Consider the following 17,256-nt stretch of genomic DNA (forward strand, 5'->3'; position numbering starts at 1 on the left):
AGCGTTTAATACAGGAAATTAGATTTACTTTAATCTTTTTAAATTACTTAAAGTATGATTTAAAGTGCTTGGGAAGGAAGTTACGGGAGACAGGTATGAGAAATCGCAAATGTAACTTTCACAACAAATTGTTACGCGTATTACGGTTCTTCTGAAACTGGTTTCCGAAACAGCTTCATGACCGTCATAAAGTCCGACGGAAAAACCCTTTAGCTGTGGCAAACCATACACCAAAACTACTTCCCATTTCCGCGAATGTTAGATGATTACCCCGTACAAAGAAGGAATAAAGTAGAATCCAGGAAATGTAAACGGCTTATAAATTAGTGAAGGACATTAGCAATAAAAAAATTACACCCAGTGAAAACGATAATGCAGAGCTGCAACGCTGTCATAAACCCGGAATTTCTGTATCCAGTGGAATGATTACTCAAATTGAAGAGCTGGGGAAAAACTGAAAGGAAAGTACAGTAGAAATAATCTGTCTGAGAAAAAGTGGGAAGACCTGGATGAGACGTGAGGAAGTAGTGTCCACCCGAAAAAATAAACTGTCCCGTGCTGTTAGGAAAACAAGAATTTCGTTTCACGGTCACTTGGTTCGAATAAACCTCGAAAGACGGGCTAAAAAATGACTTTCTCGACAAGAATCTCAAAACGCAATCCACTTGGCTCAGGGAAGTGAAACAGGACGTAGCAGATGATACGAACGTGTCGTCATGCCAAGTTGGAGGCCCCAAACCGTACTACAGTTTAAGAATTGCCGTTGGAATTGTCCTGCTGAAAATGGCCACGTCTACATACAGAGTGTTTCACAATTCATGTTACATACTCCTAGAGGTTGTGGAGGGGGGACCTGGTAGATCAGATTTTGCATAACAATCCATGTCCGTAAACGTCATCCAATGACGCTAGAAAGATGTATATGCCGGCGCTGTAAATGAATGTATATACAGTGTGATTTTGTGATGGTGATACGAACGTTCCCGACAGTTCCTACGCATACAATGAGGATGTATTGTGAGGATGTAGCTTTTCGGCGCCATTCTGGGATAAACGTTTCTCGAATTCCTCGCCGTGTCAGTATTGCCTGTAAACTCAAGCTATCGACCTGTTGCTCTCCCCTCATCGTCACGATTTGTCATATCAAAAAATGGTTCAAATGGCTCTGAGCACTATGGGACTCAACTGCTGAGGTCATTAGTCCCCTAGAACTTAGAACTAGTTAAACCTAACTAACCTAAGGACATCACAAACATCCATGCCCGTGGCAGGATTCGAACCTGCGACCGTAGCGGTCTTGCGGTTCCAGACTGCAGCGCCTTTAACCGCACGGCCACTTCGGCCGGCTATTTGTCATATCAGTAGACCCTGTGGTACCGTAGTGAACGAGGTGCTAAGTCAGCCACATCTAAGAAACACAGATACCCAGTCATCACAAGATCGTCAGCCCGTAGCACCCCTTCTTTATTCGGATTTACAACGAAGAGAGTAGGCGTGGTCCTAGACAAAGTATTCAAATGTTGTTCAAATGTGTGTGAAGTCTTATGGGACTTAACTGCTAAGGTCATCAGTCCCTAAGCCTACACACTACTTAACCTAAATTATCCTAAGGACAAACACACACACCCATGCCCGAGGGAGGACTCGAACCTCCGCCGGGACCAGCCGCACAGTCCACGACTGCAGCGCCTGAGACCGCGGCGACAAAGTATTCACTCCATTTACCGACCATCGGAGTGAAAGTCAACCTTGTTACCAGTGTTCCTGGAATTTATAACATTCGTTATGAATGCTATAGCAATTACTTCGGTCAATCTTTATTTATTTTTCTTTTGAGTCATCAGTCTTCTGACTGTCCTGTGCCAACCTCTTCATCTCAGAGACGCACTTGCAGCCTACGCCCTCAGTTATTTGCTACATGTATTCCAATCTCTGTCTTCAAATGGCTCTGAGCACTATGGGACTTAACATCTGAGGTCATCAGTCCCCTAGAACTTAGAACTAGTTAAACCTAACTAACCTAAGGACATGACACACATCCATGCCCGAGGCAGGATTCGAACCTGCGACCGTAGCGGTCGCGCGGTTCCGGACTGAAGCGCCTAGAACCGCTAGGCCACCGTGGCCAATCTCTGTCTTCCTCTACAGCTCCCTCTATTACCGTGGAAGTCATTCCTCGATGTCCTAACAGATGTCCTGCCACCTTATCCCTTCTTCTTGTCAGTGTTTTCCATACGTTTCTTTTACAGCTAATTTTCAACATTTTTCTTCAGCACCACAGTCGATCTTTCACTACCATACAATGCTGTGCTCCATACATATATTCCCAGAAATTTCTTCCTCAAATTAAGGCCTATGTTTGATACTAGTAGACTTCTCTTGGCCAGGAACGCCATTTTTGCCAGTACTAGTCTGCTTTTGATGTCCTCTTTACTCTGTCCGTCATGGGTTATTTTGCTGCCTAGGTAGCAAAATTTCTTAAGTTCTACTTTGTGATCACCAAACCTGATGTTACGTTTCTCGATGTTCTCATTTTGTTACTTCTCATTACTTTCGTCTTTCTTCGATTTACTCTGGATCCATATTCTGTACCCATTAGACTCTTCATTTCATTCAACGAATCCTGTAACTCTTCTTCACTTTCCCTGAGGGTATCTGTGTCATCAGAGAATCTTGTCATTGGTATCCTTTCATCTTGAATTGTAATTTCACTCTTTAAACTTTCTTTTATTTCAATCATTGCTTCTTCAAAAAAATGGCTCTGAGCACTATGGGACTTAACATCTGAGGTCGTCAGTCCCCTAGAACTTAGAACTACTTAAACCTAACTAACCTAAGGACGTCACACACATCCATGCCCGAGGCAGGATTCGAACCTGCGAGCGTAGCGGTCGTGCAGTTCCAGACTGAAGCGCCTAGAACCGCTCGACTGTAGACACACAAATCATTTTAATACTATTTCTCATATTGAAATTGTTATTTCTTAGGTAACTGTAATGTAAAAAAATTACCTGTGTGTGTGTGTGTGTGTGTGTGTGTGTGTGTGTGTGTGTGTGTGTGTGTGTGTGTGTACGTGGAACACTAGACCGATGTAAGAGAGGGCCTCATGGCCCTAATCTAATCAGGTTGCATAAATATAAAAATAAGTACAGTGATGCGGCTTCTGACCATTTCCTGAATGTCACGAGCTTTCTAATCTTGTTTCTTGTCTAGGATTTCCGCTTTCGAAAAGTTATTTTCTGCTACGTCCTGTTTCACTTCCCTGAGCCAAGTGGATTGCGTTTTGAGATTCTTGTCGAGAACGTCATTTTTTAGCCCGTCTTTCGAGGTTTGTTCGAACCAAGTGACCGTGAAACGAAATTCTTGTTTTCCTAACAGTACGGGACAGTATATTTTTTCGGGTGGACACTTCTTCCTCACGTCTCATCCAGGTATTCCCACTTTTTCTCGGACAGATTATTTCCACTGTACTTTCCTTTCAGTTTTTCCCCAGCTCTTCAATTTGAGTAATCATTCCACTGGATACAGAAATTCCGGGTTTATGACAGCGTTGCAGCTCTGCATTATCGTTTTCACTGGGTGTAATTTTTTTATTGCTAATGTCCTTCACTAATTTATAAGCCGTTTACGTTTCCTGGATTCTACTTTATTCCTTCTTTGTACGGGGTAATCATCTAACATTTGGAACGCAAATATCGCGGAAATGGGAAGTACTTTTGGTGTATGGTTTTCACAGAGTGACCATATGGCGGAGATACTGAGCCGCAGATACGCACCTTGGTTTAGACTATAATAATAGTTACAAAGTGTATTTTTGTGCAAATGTACACTTTTTAAATGGAACAATGCCCATCTACATTAACAAGGTAAAAGTAGGGTAAATTAGAATGGTTCAAATGGCTCTGAGCACAATGGGACTTAACATCTGAGGTCATCAGTCACCTAGAACTTATAACTACTTAAACCCAACTAACCTAAGGACATCACACGCATCCATGGCCGAGGCAGGATTCGAACCTGCGACCGTAGCAGTCGCGCGGTTCCCGACTGAAGCGCCTAGAACCGGTCGTCCACCACGACCGGCTAAATTAGAATGTCATAGGTGTTTGTTGCAGGATTCTACAGCGAGTCGTTTACAAGATGTCGTATTTTGAAGAGTTTCCACACCAACACTTGTACAATACCTTTGGTAGCGCATACTAAAGAACAACACAAGTGCATGCACCAATTATGTGGATTCTGACGAGTAACGAGACAACTGACCACCACAGGTCGTTTTCAAAATGACCACCAGCCGTGACAATATACGCCTCCAGTCTGGTATGGAACGACTGCTGCACTCGTGAAAGCATTTCAGTCAAGATTTCCGAGCAGGCTGCACTAATACCTCATATCATCGGCTGTAATTTAGAATGAGATTTTCACTCTGCAGCGGAGTGTGCGCTGATATGAAACTTCCTGGCAGATTAAAACTGTTTGCCGGACCGAAACGCGAACTCGGGACCTTTGCCTTTCGCGGGCAACTGCTCTACCGACTGAGCTACCCAAGCACGACTCACGCCCCATCCTCACAGCTTCATTTCTGCCAGTACCTCGTCTCCTGACTTGCAAACTTAACAGAAGCTCTCCTGCGAACCTTGCAGAACTAGCTCTCCTGAAAGAAAGGATATTGCGGAGACATGGCTTAGCCATAGTTTGAGGGATATTTACAGAATGAGATTTTAACTCTGCAGCGGAGTGTGCGCTGATATGAAATTTCCTGGCAGATTAAAACTGTGTGCCGGTTCCGAGTTCGAGTCTCGGTTCGGCACACAGGTTTAATCTGCCAGGAAGTTCCATCGGGTGTAGTTCATATGACACTGTAGACAACGTCTTTCAGCTTTCCCTACTGAAGAAAGGCTGCAGGCTTCAAATCTGGGGAACAGGCCTGTCAAGGCACAGGTCCTGTGGCTCCAACCCAACGATTTGGGAACAATCCGTGAAAACATGCAGTAGTACTCCGTGCACTGCAGGCTGCGCAGCCATTATTTTGGTACCACAGGTTCCTCCTAGTCTGCAGAGAAAGTTCTCCTGGCATCTGTAGAAGTGTTCTTGTAGGAGGAAGCGATACTTGTGCGAATTCAGTGTTCTGTCTATGAAAACCGGACCTATGAGCTGAAGGCTCAGTATCCCACACTACACGTTTACACTCCTTAGACACTGCCGTTCGACCTGGCGAAGCGAACGGGAACATACCAATGGTGAATGTATAGGCGGTTTACGTGGCCATGAGTGTTAAATGTGGCTTCATCAGTACACAAAATACGTGACACATCTGGGGTATCCTGTCTTAATGCCCATGTTCGGAAGTTGACACGATTCTCATACTCGTTTCCAGGCAGCTCTTGATGGAGAGAGATGTTATAGGGCTGGAACCTACACTACTGGCCATTAAAATTGCTACACCACTAAGATGACGTCCTACAGACCCGAAATGTATCCGACAGGAAGAAGATGCTGTGATATGCAAATGATTAGCTTCTCAGAGCATTCACAAACGGCTGGCGCCGGTGGCGACACCTACAACGTGCTGACATGAGGACAGTTTCCCAACCGATTTCTCATACACAAACACCAGTTGACCGGCGTTGCCTGGTGAAACGTTGTTGTGATGTCTCGTGTAAGGAGGAGAAATGCGTAACATCCGAGTTTGATAAAGATCGGATTGTAGCCAATCGCGATTGCGGTTTATGGTATCGCGACATTGCTGCTCGCGTTGGTCGAGATCCAATGACTGTTACCAGAATATGGAATCGGTGGGTTGGTAATACGGAGCGCCGCGCTGGATCCCAACGGCCTCGTATCACTAACAGTCGAGATGACAGGCATCTTATCCGCATGGCTGTAATGGATTGTGCAACCACGTCTCGATACCTGACTCAACAGATGGGGACATTTGCAAGACAACAATCATCTGCACGAACAGTTTGATGGCGTTTGCAGCAGCATGGACTATCAGCTCGGAGACCATGGCTGCGGTTACCCTTGACGCTGCACCACAGACAGGAGCGCATGAAATGGTGTACTCAACGACGAACCTGGGTGCACGAATGGCAAAACGTTTTTTTTTTTCAGATGAATCCAGGTTCTGTTTACAGCGTCACGATGGTCGCATCCGTGTTTGGCGACATCGCGGTAAACGCACATTGGAAGCGTGTGTTCGTCATCGCCATACTGGCGTATCACCCGGCGTGATGGTATGGGGTGCCATTCGTTACACGTCTCGGTCACCTCTTGTTCGCACTGACAGCACTTTGAACAGTGGACGTTACAGATGTGTTACGACCAGTGGCTCTACCCTTCATTCGATCCCTGCGAAACCCTACATTTCAGCCGGATAATCGACGACCGCATGTTGCAGGGCCTGTATGGGCCTTTCTGGACAGAGAAAATGTTCGACTGCTGCCCTGGCCAGCACATTCTCCAGATCTCTCACCAATTGAAAACGTCTGGTCAATGGTGGCCGAGCAACTGGCTCGTCACAATACGCCGGTCACTGCTCTTGATGAACTGTGGTATCGTGTTGAAGCTGCATGGGCAGCTGTACCTGTACACGCCATCCAAGCTCTGTTTGACTCAATGCCCAGGCGTATCAAGTCCGTTATTACGGCCAGAGGTCGTTGTTCTGGGTACTGATTTCTCAGGGTCTATGCACCGAAACTGCGTGAAAATGTAATGACATGTCAGTTCTAGTATAATATATTTGTCCCATGAATTCCCGTTTATCATCTGCTCATTCCAGTTTGTCGTGCAATTAGACGGAACCTAATGTGAGGATCGCCTGAAACAGCAGCAATCTCCTCCTCTTCTCCCGTCACTAATTTCCTTCCGTTACGATGTCTAGGTGTTACAGTAGCACTTTCAGGTAACTGACTGAGGAGGCTGATATATAACGGTCGAGATCGTAGTTGTATGCTGGGACATTTAGCCGCATTCTTCCTACACTCTCCACACGGTATGAGCTTGTCGGTTGTCTCTACATTGGAAAATCACGACCTGTCGCTTGGACTGTCACACATCAACTGACTAGCAAGTCGCAGTGCACTAAAGGAACACACGAGGACACTGTAGGCAAATATAACAATATCGTATGTAGCAACCATGCATGTTCAATGGTACTAACAAAAGTCAGTGTGCGAAATTTCCAAATACGATGTTTCGTCAACGAATCGAACTGGAATTTTGCGACAAACACCACTGACATTGTGATTTACCCTACTTTTAGTTTTATAATGTCAATAGACGCTGTTCTATTCAAAAAAATATATTGTTCCATAAAAAATACTCTTTCTAGTATTACTACATTCCGTTTATTGGCTAACAGTATGAGCCCCTGACTACCAATCTGTGAAAACGGCACATGAATAACACTTGCCATTTCAGCAATATTTGCGGGTCAAGTTTTACGTGATTCGCCCTTTATAAACCGCCTCGACGCATTATCTCCCCTACGTTCTTCACTGTATTCAGCCTGTTGTGTATTTGAAACATTTTAAATGTTAATTACGAATTCTGTCTTTTCGGAAGAAATTTTTACTGTAGCCCTCTCCGACGTCTCTTACGACTAGCTGATGTCCCCAATCGCTGTAACAATATTTCGGAAAAGATTGCTAAATAATGTGCAAAGGTTGGACTGTTAGGACGCTATCGAGCCACAATTCCAAAGCTCACCTTTCGTCTTAGCGAGTCCCCACTCTGCCAACCCAGCTACGTCACAGGGCCCTTCTACAGGCTGTTTCACAACGTAGTGCCGGCCCTGCCGCGGGGCAAGCTTCAAATCTGTGGCGAAGCCGCATACAGATACGTCGCGGCTGCGTATATTTTTTAGACAAATGCATTAAGACCATAAGGAATACAAAAAACGATAGCTTCTTTCGGAACACAACATTATAGAGTAAATAATATTAACATAAGAACGGAAGTCAGGAGTCTACTACAAACATAGGACCGAATTGCTGTTCATGTGAATGTATATTCCTCTATTGCTATTCGTAAAACGAACCCCATATAATGCAATAAATATGTAGAATTTAAGGCTTGCTCCTACTTTGTGTTCCTACTAAAAGGTAGAAGCTTTCTTTGAAGGACTGCATTGAAACGGAGCGAGGTGGCGCAGTGGCTAGCACAGTGGACTCGCATTCGGGAGGACGACGGTTCAATCCCGCGTCTGATCGTCCTGATTTAGGTTTTCCGTGATTTCCCTAAATCGCTCCAGGCAAATTCCGGGATGGTTCGTCCTTCCCTAATCCGATGAGACCGATGACCTCTCTGTCTGGTCTCCTCCCCCAAACAACCCGACCCCAACCCAACTGCATTGAAACTTAACAATTCTTGCAACACGAAGAGTGTTCAAAAAGTAAGCAAAAATTTATAATTTTGCGTGTTATATTAGTCCGATTTGGACTACTTTTTTATCACTGTCTTCGTAAACCTGGCTCAAAAGTATGTGTACAATGTTATGCGTATTGGGTATTTACTCTGTTGTCAGCTGTCAAAAAGGTTACATGTGTTGTGGTAGCATCAACGAATATTTGTTTTGTATAAAAATAGATTAGAGAACGTGCATTAAATTTTGTTATAAGAATGGAATAAAGTGTATGAAATTTTTAGAAATGTTAAATATTGCTTTTGGTGAACCTGTTATGAGTAAACCAAGGGCTTACAAGTGATACAAAAATTTCAAAGCAGGCCTTAAAGGACAGCGGTTTTACAAGCATGGATGAGATTAAAAATGCACTATCCCGAAGAAATAGTTCGTAAAGTGTTTCGGGAATTGGAAAAAGCACTGGCATAACTGTACAGTATGTGGGTCTGAGCACTATGGGACTTAACTTCTGAGTCCCCTAGAACTTAAAACTACTTAAACCTAACTAAGCTAAGGACATCACACACATCCATGCCCGAGGCAGGATTCGAACCTGCGACCGCAGCGGTCGCGCGGTTCCAGACTGAAGCGCCTAGAACCGCTCGGCCACAACGGCCGGCCTGTACAGTATGTAATGAGGAATATTTTGAAGAGAATGACATTGCTGTAGATTAACAAAGCTCTTACCAAAAAATAAAAATTAATATGTGAACGCACCTCGTAGGTCAAGCTTTTTGGTTGGAAGTCCAGAATCGATGTACATGTTTCGAAGAAAATTTATTCAGCGTTTGGAATAGCTATTGGGCACATGTTTTAAGCAATTTGTCTTAGAATCAGGTGAATAGTGACCAAGATTTGATGTTCCATAAGCATCAAAGGTTTTACATGATTTTAAAACTGTCTATAACGATTGGTTTTCTCCCAAAGTTATTACTTTTTCTTCGTGGCGATTCCAGTAAACCATGCGGCTTATTTTCGCGTCCTTCCCTATGCGCCCTATTGCGCGACGCTGACGTTCGTATAAATTGCCGCCCTTTGATTGGGACTGGTAAATTATTATAGTTATAGTTCTTTTTGGGTCGTCTCTTTAATACACGCTGTAATAACATTAGAGACGATTGAACGCTCGTTACTCCGCAAATACCTCTTCTTCTTCGTATTCTACACATTTTCTTGCAATGCTAGACGCTTATCCATCACCTTCGGATATCGTATCATATCAATAAGTATACAAAGTTAACTGACAGACACTAGCAACTACGATCCCACGAACAGAAACGACGTATATCACTGCACGCCGATCTACACCTCTAGACAGGTAACGGGCAACAGATTTTGGGTGCCCCTGTAGGCCGGTGGCAGCGTTCTTCCGGGAAAGGCCACTTCCCCCACCAAAAGCGTTGCTCGCTCTTCAGTTTACAGGCAGACTATACAGGTAAGTGAACCGCTACCTTTCGTGGCAATTATTTTGTATGCCTCCCGTGAAAATTCATTCCTTGGGTGACAAGAAGCACCCGAGTTGACCGACTCAGTCGTGTCGAAATTACCGAACTGCAGAAGCTAGCTATCCGTTCAGCGGACGCCACAGGTCGCAACGTCCGCGGGCCGCAGTGCCGGACAGGACGTGACGTCAGTGATGACGTAGCAGGCCGGACGCACGCGGCAGCGGGCCCCCACACACACACACGTACAGGCCAGCTGCGGCTCCTCTGTTTTCCCTCCCCGAGGCCTCCCATCCTGTTTACCCTTAGCGGCGCTGTCGCCTCTCACCCCGACCTACCCTCCGCGCCGGCGCATTGAGGCCGCCACGAACACGACCCACGAGCGAGTGGAGCCTCGCAGCGTTCGCTCTGCTAATCGCTGCTGCTCCTCGTACAGCAGTGTGCGATTTGCAGAGGGGGATGGGGGGGGGGATTTCTCCCCCTCTGCATCAGCTCATCCCCTCCTCTGGTTTTAGTTTATGCACCCCAATCTGGGATGTTTATTTCCCACGTACTGGAGTAAAACTTTACATATAATTTAAATTTGTGGAGCCGAACGCTGAAAGTTTTTAATACAGTCTTACTATTAATACACTCCTGGAAATGGAAAAAAGAACACATTGACACCGATGTGTCAGACCCACCATACTTGCTCCGCACACTGCGAGAGGGCTGTACAAGCAATGATCACACGCACGGCACAGCGGACACACCAGGAACCGCGGTGTTGGCCGTCGAATGGCGCTAGCTGCGCAGCATTTGTGCACCTCCGCCGTCAGTGTCAGCCAGTTTGCCGTGGCATACGGAGCTCCATCGCAGTCTTTAACACTGGTAGCATGCCGCGACAGCGTGGACGTGAACCGTATGTGCAGTTGACGGACTTTGAGCGAGGGCGTATAGTGGGCATGCGGGAGGCCGGGTGTACGTACCGCCGAATTGCTCAACACGTGGGGCGTGAGGTCTCCACAGTACATCGATGTTGTCGCCAGTGGTCGGCGGAAGGTGCACGTGCCCGTCGACCTGGGACCGGACCGCAGCGACGCACGGATGCACGCCAAGACCGTAGGATCCTACGCAGTGCCGTAGGGGACCGCACCGCCACTTCCCAGCCAATTAGGGACACTGTTGCTCCTGGGGTATCGGCGAGGACCATTCGCATCCGTCTCCATGAAGCTGGGCTACGGTCCCGCACACCGTTAGGCCGTCTTCCGCTCACGTCCCAACATCGTGCAGCCCGCCTCCAGTGGTGTCGCGACAGGCGTGAATGGAGGGACGAATGGAGACGTGTCGTCTTCAGCGATGAGAGTCGCTTCTGCCTTGGTGCCAATGATGGTCGTATGCGTGTTTGGCGCCGTGCAGGTGAGCGCCACAATCAGGACTGCATACGACCGAGGCACACAGGGCCAACACCCGGCATCATGGTGTGGGGAGCGATCTCCTACACTGGCCGTACACGACTGGTGATCGTCGAGGGGACACTGAATAGTGCACGGTACATCCAAACCGTCATCGAACCCATCGTTCTACCATTCCTAGACCGGCAAGGGAACTTGCTGTTCCAACAGGACAATGCACGTCCGCATGTATCCCGTGCCACCCAACGTGCTCTAGAAGGTGTAAGTCAACTACCCTGGCCAGCAAGATCTCCGGATCTGTCCCCCATTGAGCATGTTTGGGACTGGATGAAGCGTCGTCTCACGCGGTCTGCAGGTCCAGCACGAACGCTGGTCCAACTGAGGCGCCAGGTGGAAATGGCATGGCAAGCCGTTCCACAGGAGTACATCCAGCATCTCTACGATCGTCTCCATGGGAGAATAGCAGCCTGCATTGCTGCGAAAGGTGGATATACACTGTACTAGTGCCGACATTGTGCATGCTCTGTTGCCTGTGTCTATGTGCCTGTGGTTCTGTCAGTGTGATAATGTGATGTATCTGACCCCAGGAATGTGTAAATAAAGTTTCCCCTTCCTGGGACAATGAATTCACGGTGTGTATGTAATTCTACTAACCCCCTAAGACATCCCCCCGCACTGGTAAAAGCACAAATCGCACCCTGTTGTACAGAAAGCCTGCAGTCTTAAGCCGTCGGCACACTGACCGTGCTGTCGAACATTAACGTTGAGCGTGCCAAGTTCGACGTGCTGCTGAACGCTCAGGAACGATGCGACTTGTGCATACGGTACGTGGGCCCCAACGTGGTATACGCGATCGCAACGCACTCCAGCGGCAATTGAGGGATGTGTCTGGTTCGTAAATCACACTGTTTACTCAACGGGCGCGCGTAAAATTCCACGTTAGCTCTATTAAAACGCACATTTCCTCCATCGTCCACGAAAAGTAAAGTACCATGTCCAATCAATAAGGACACAGGCTTATAAAAGTTCCATCACAAACAGCGCGGTACAAATTTAGAATACTTCTCCCCATAAGATAAACATTATTTCATCATTCCCACATTTTAGTAAAACCCCAAGGTCAGTCTTGCTTGATCACTGTTCCTACCCAGTAGCAAAATCTTTGCAACATGTGAATTACGAAGCATAAAAGAAAAAGGAGCAAAATATCTTTATACAAGTAGTGGAAGCTGTCCTGTAAATTAAGGCAATTGAACAAAGTCGCCCCTCAAAAAAGGTGAACTTATATTTACATAACATCAAATATTATAGCATATACTTATATTAGACTAATAATGAAGTATCAGAACCTAATAAAAACGCGAATGTTAGGAAAAACAAAATTTGGTAGTGATGGGACGCGAACCACTGCCCCAATTCTGAATTCATCAGTGAACGGCGACGCTACTCATTAAGCTAATCTTTTTTTATTTATTTTTTCTCTTTTTTCTTTTTTCTTTTTTCTTTAATAATTCTTCAAGTGGAACCGCATCCTATTACTCAGTTACTCTCTCTCTCTCCAACTTTCTTCGTTTTTTTCCTTTTTTTCCTAATATGATCATATATATATACTAGTTTATAGGTAGGCGTATAACAAAGATAGACCGATACATGGAGACTGATTATATTTCATCACCTGACGCTAACTATATACCTGGACTTATTTTTGCTAGACCAACATGTAAGACCGAAGAATGAGATTCAGTATACGAATTGTCAAAGCTGAATTGCGATGCTAAATGGACAATTGGCAGAAATTGAGAGGAGCTCACACACATTTTAAAGTTGTTTCGCATACGCATGATGCAATGCAGCTGATAAGAAATTGGCGAAGTATTCATGGTGTGGTTCAAATGGCTCTGAGCACTATGGGACTTAACATCTATGGTCATCAGTCCCCTAGAACTTAGAACTACTTAAACCTAACTAACCTAAGGACAGCACACAACACCCAGCCATCACGAGGCAGAGAAAATCCCTGACCCCGCCGGGAATCGAACCCGGGAACCCGGGCGCGGGAAGCGAGAACGCTACCGCACGACCACGAGATGCGGGCATTCATGGTGTTTTTCATTGTTTTTGATCTTAGCATATTCTTCCCAAATGTAGGTCAAAAAGGTGAATCCATCGTGGATTTGCCGGTAGATAAGGGCGTAAACAGTATGGCCCAACAACCACACAGCAGTATTGTGTTTTGCGCGTGGGAAATATTTGAAATCCGGTACAATGATGAAACGCGTACGTCGTATATGTATTCAGTACCAGCGATGGCGAGGCATGACAGAATCTCTGACCAGAGAGTTATTTATCGTTGCTAGTCTGCGCTTGACCGCGCGAGAGTTCAGTTGTGTGTGAGGAGTCGGCAGAGAGGGTTGTCAGTTGCGAGTTGCACTCTGTCGGCAGTACTAGTAGCGAGTGGACGGTTGTACTGAGCGGGCGTCGACATGGGTCGGCGGCGTGCTCTCCTTGCATCTCTGGTCACAGGTATATTGTTATCGAAGGTAATGAAGCAGCATTGCGCTCAGCTAATAACATATGTTAATTGTAATTAATTTGTTCAAGAATTGCCCCAATAATAATTTTTCTACAAAGTAACCTTTTTAAAGAAAAAGATTCATTTCAAGTTAAATAATATTTCCTATGCATTCCCTCCAAGAATCAAAATTAAACATGGGCCAGCATTGCACGGAGCTGTGCCGAAAAATAAGAGCAGATATAGATGCAGTTTTACTGAGGTAAGAATTTTGGTTTCTCTATTCAGGTTTAATTATTTCACAGGGCCGAAGGTGGGCAATGAATGCCGCAAACTACTAATGTAATTCTCAGTGAAGACTGGTATGTGACTTAATGTCCTTCACCTTCTGGCCTAACTACCCTGAATTACTGCAATATCCGTTTGTCCTGTATATCCTCTTGATCATGGAGCACTATATTTGGTTTTTGCACTAATTCTACGTTGATGTACCTTACAAGGACGTGGTGTTGACACGACATGCTGTCCACCACCTTGAGCGATGGAGATGTTATTATGGTCCCACTGTTTGGTGTACCTAATGTACTGCTAAAATGATAACATGGAATATTACTACGACATTTCAGTGTCTTGGCTACACTGATAAATACTTCTGGGAAAAGAACTTCAGATTGTTTCACTTGGTGTTGTGTTACAGTAGAAAGATATGCACTTTCAGTGCAGCTGCGTGCAACCTAAAGTGCTACAACCATGATGCAATCCTTCCCTTTCCTATCCTAATTCTTGTAACATAGTGAAAATCATTTTTTTGCTAATATGATTTGTATTCATGACTAATACGTTCTTTTTTTCATTTGCTGATATGTTCTGAACTACAATACATGTGCACTTATGTCATTTGTCAATGAGATTTGTACTCATTATGTCTATTTGTTGTGAAGACTTTGAAGAATTTTTCAGTGCATGTGCACTTATGTCATTTGTTAATATGTTTTGTGCTGAACTTCAGTGAGTGTGCATTTTTGTCATTTTTCAATATCATTTGTACTCGTTGCCTATACATTTGTGATTTCCTGATATGTTCACTACTTCAGTGACTGTGCACTTTTGTCATTTCGCAATATGATTTGTACTCGTTGCCTATACATTTGTGATTTCCTGATATGTTCACTACTTCAGTAAGTGTGCACTTCTGTCATTTATCAATATAATTTGTATATACATTTTTTGTGATTTGCTGATATGTTCTGTACTCATTGTATATATATTTTTTGTCATTGTCTGATATGTTGTGTACTCGGTGCATGTGCACTATATTTACTTCATGTTCTACACCTATATACTTATATTTTGTGATTGTAAAGTCAATTAGTTAAGAAAAAATTTGTTGCTCATGGCAAGTCCAAAAGACTCACCATCGCTGCCAAATTTTTGACCCCCCAGTGGAGGGTTATGAAACGCGTACGTCGTATATGTATTCAGTACCAGCGATGGCGAGGCATGACAGAATCTCTGACCAGAGAGTTATTTATCGTTGCTAGTCTGCGCTTGACCGCGCGAGAGTTCAGTTGTGTGTGAGGAGTCGGCAGAGCGGGTTGTCAGTTGCGAGTTGCACTCTGTCGGCAGTACTAGTAGCGAGTGGACGGTTGTACTGAGCGGGCGTCGACATGGGTCGGCGGCGTGCTCTCCTTGCATCTCTGGTCACAGGTATATTGTTATCGAAGGTAATGAAGCAGCATTGCGCTCAGCTAGTAACATATGTTAACTGTAATTAATTTGTTCAAGAATTGCCCCAATAATAATTTTCTTTTAAAGTAACTGTTTTAAACAAAAAGATTCATTTCAAGTTAAATAATATTTCCCATGCATTCCCTCCAAGAATCAAAATTAAACGTGGGCCAGCACTGCACGGAGCTGTGCCGAAAATAAGAGCAGATATTGATGCAGTTTTACTGAGGTAAGAATTTTGGTTTCTCTTTCAGGTTCAATTATTTCACAGGGCCGAAGGTCAGCGTTGCTGCGCTTATAAAATTTATCAGGTTCATCTTAACGTTAATTTTGTGGGGAGTTTACATTTGGGCCATTATTATTCTTAATTTTGCAAGCAGGTTACGCTTGACTCATTTTTATTATGCAGTTTTGTGGGAAGACAACATTCACTTTCATATTCTTGCTGGGAGGTTACAATTTCACTATTATTGACATTTAAAAATTTTGCGGGGAGGTTATAATGACACTATCGACAGAGACGTGCGCCGTCGTAGTTCGCGTGATGAGAGCCACCATTAACTGCCAAGTCCTCCACACATCGGAAACAGCTTGACATTGCAGGCGGTGTTCTCTGGTGTCAGGCACGCCACACCTGCTACAGTGGGGGGGAGGCGAGAAGCTGAATATCGACTAAACGCTGATTAGTGGGCAGTGTGTTGTTGACAAGTTTGTACCACAACGCAGACACATCGGACGGCAGAATACTGTTATTGATATTTGACCACACTTGCTTCCAGTTCACAGTAGGTAGGCGAATTTCCAATTTATCAAGGGGAGATTGTCCCATCGTTTCAATATAGAGTTGCCGTGCTGTCCTGTGTGGATCCGTGGCCGTGGGGAGGACGTAGCTTCTATTTAGGATATACTGTCGTACAAAGGACATACGGTAAGGGATGTTGGCCACCGATACTGGGGCGCTTTCAGATTCTGGCCGATAGATTTCCAGCAGGGCTGCTGTCAATCCATCAAGGAAGCCGGCCTGCATTTCAGCGGTGCGGTTGACCACCAACGCTGCACATTTGCGACTGAAGTCTACTAGCCAGAGTCCTCCATGTGACGGGTCCAAGACACAAACTGTTGCGCGCACTTTAAAAATTTCGTGACGCCAGAGTAACCAGTAAACTGCTTGAGATATAGCACGTCCTATTTGTTTCGGCACGCTAAACAGCTGCGACATATAGCACGCCTTGGAGAGGATAAAAGAATTGATTAGTTTGACTTTCTGCGCAAGTTAAGGTGCCGGGTTGCGTGGCTTTTGCAGAGGACCTTAATGGAGTTGAGAATTCTTCTCCAGTTTCGTGCTTGCATATGCTGCGGGCACGCAGTTATATCTAGACCCAATACTTGATGGTCTCTCACGACTCTGTACCATGGGCGGACAATATCGGTGTCTAGCAGACCCAGTGGAAGTAGAACAGTTTTAGAAGTATTGGTCGCTGCTCCAGACGCACGTTCATACTGGTGAAGGGAGGTGCGTATCGCGTCTATGTCTGATGTGTGGTCAATGAAAGCGCCTACGTCATCTGCGTATGCCACACATTTAATGGAAGCATTGTGTATTTGTACACCTTTTGACGTCCTGCCTATTGTTCTGAGAAGCGGGTCTATGGCGATCACGAATAAGAACATTGACAGCGGACATCCTTGCCTGACAGAACGGCAAATAGGGATCGGTTTAGTTTGCCATCCATTTAAAGTGACTGTTGATCTTGCTCCCGTGAGAATATTTTCAAT

The sequence above is a fragment of the Schistocerca americana genome, chromosome 9 (genome assembly GCF_021461395.2).
Source record: "Schistocerca americana isolate TAMUIC-IGC-003095 chromosome 9, iqSchAmer2.1, whole genome shotgun sequence".
NCBI lineage: Eukaryota > Metazoa > Arthropoda > Insecta > Orthoptera > Acrididae > Schistocerca > Schistocerca americana.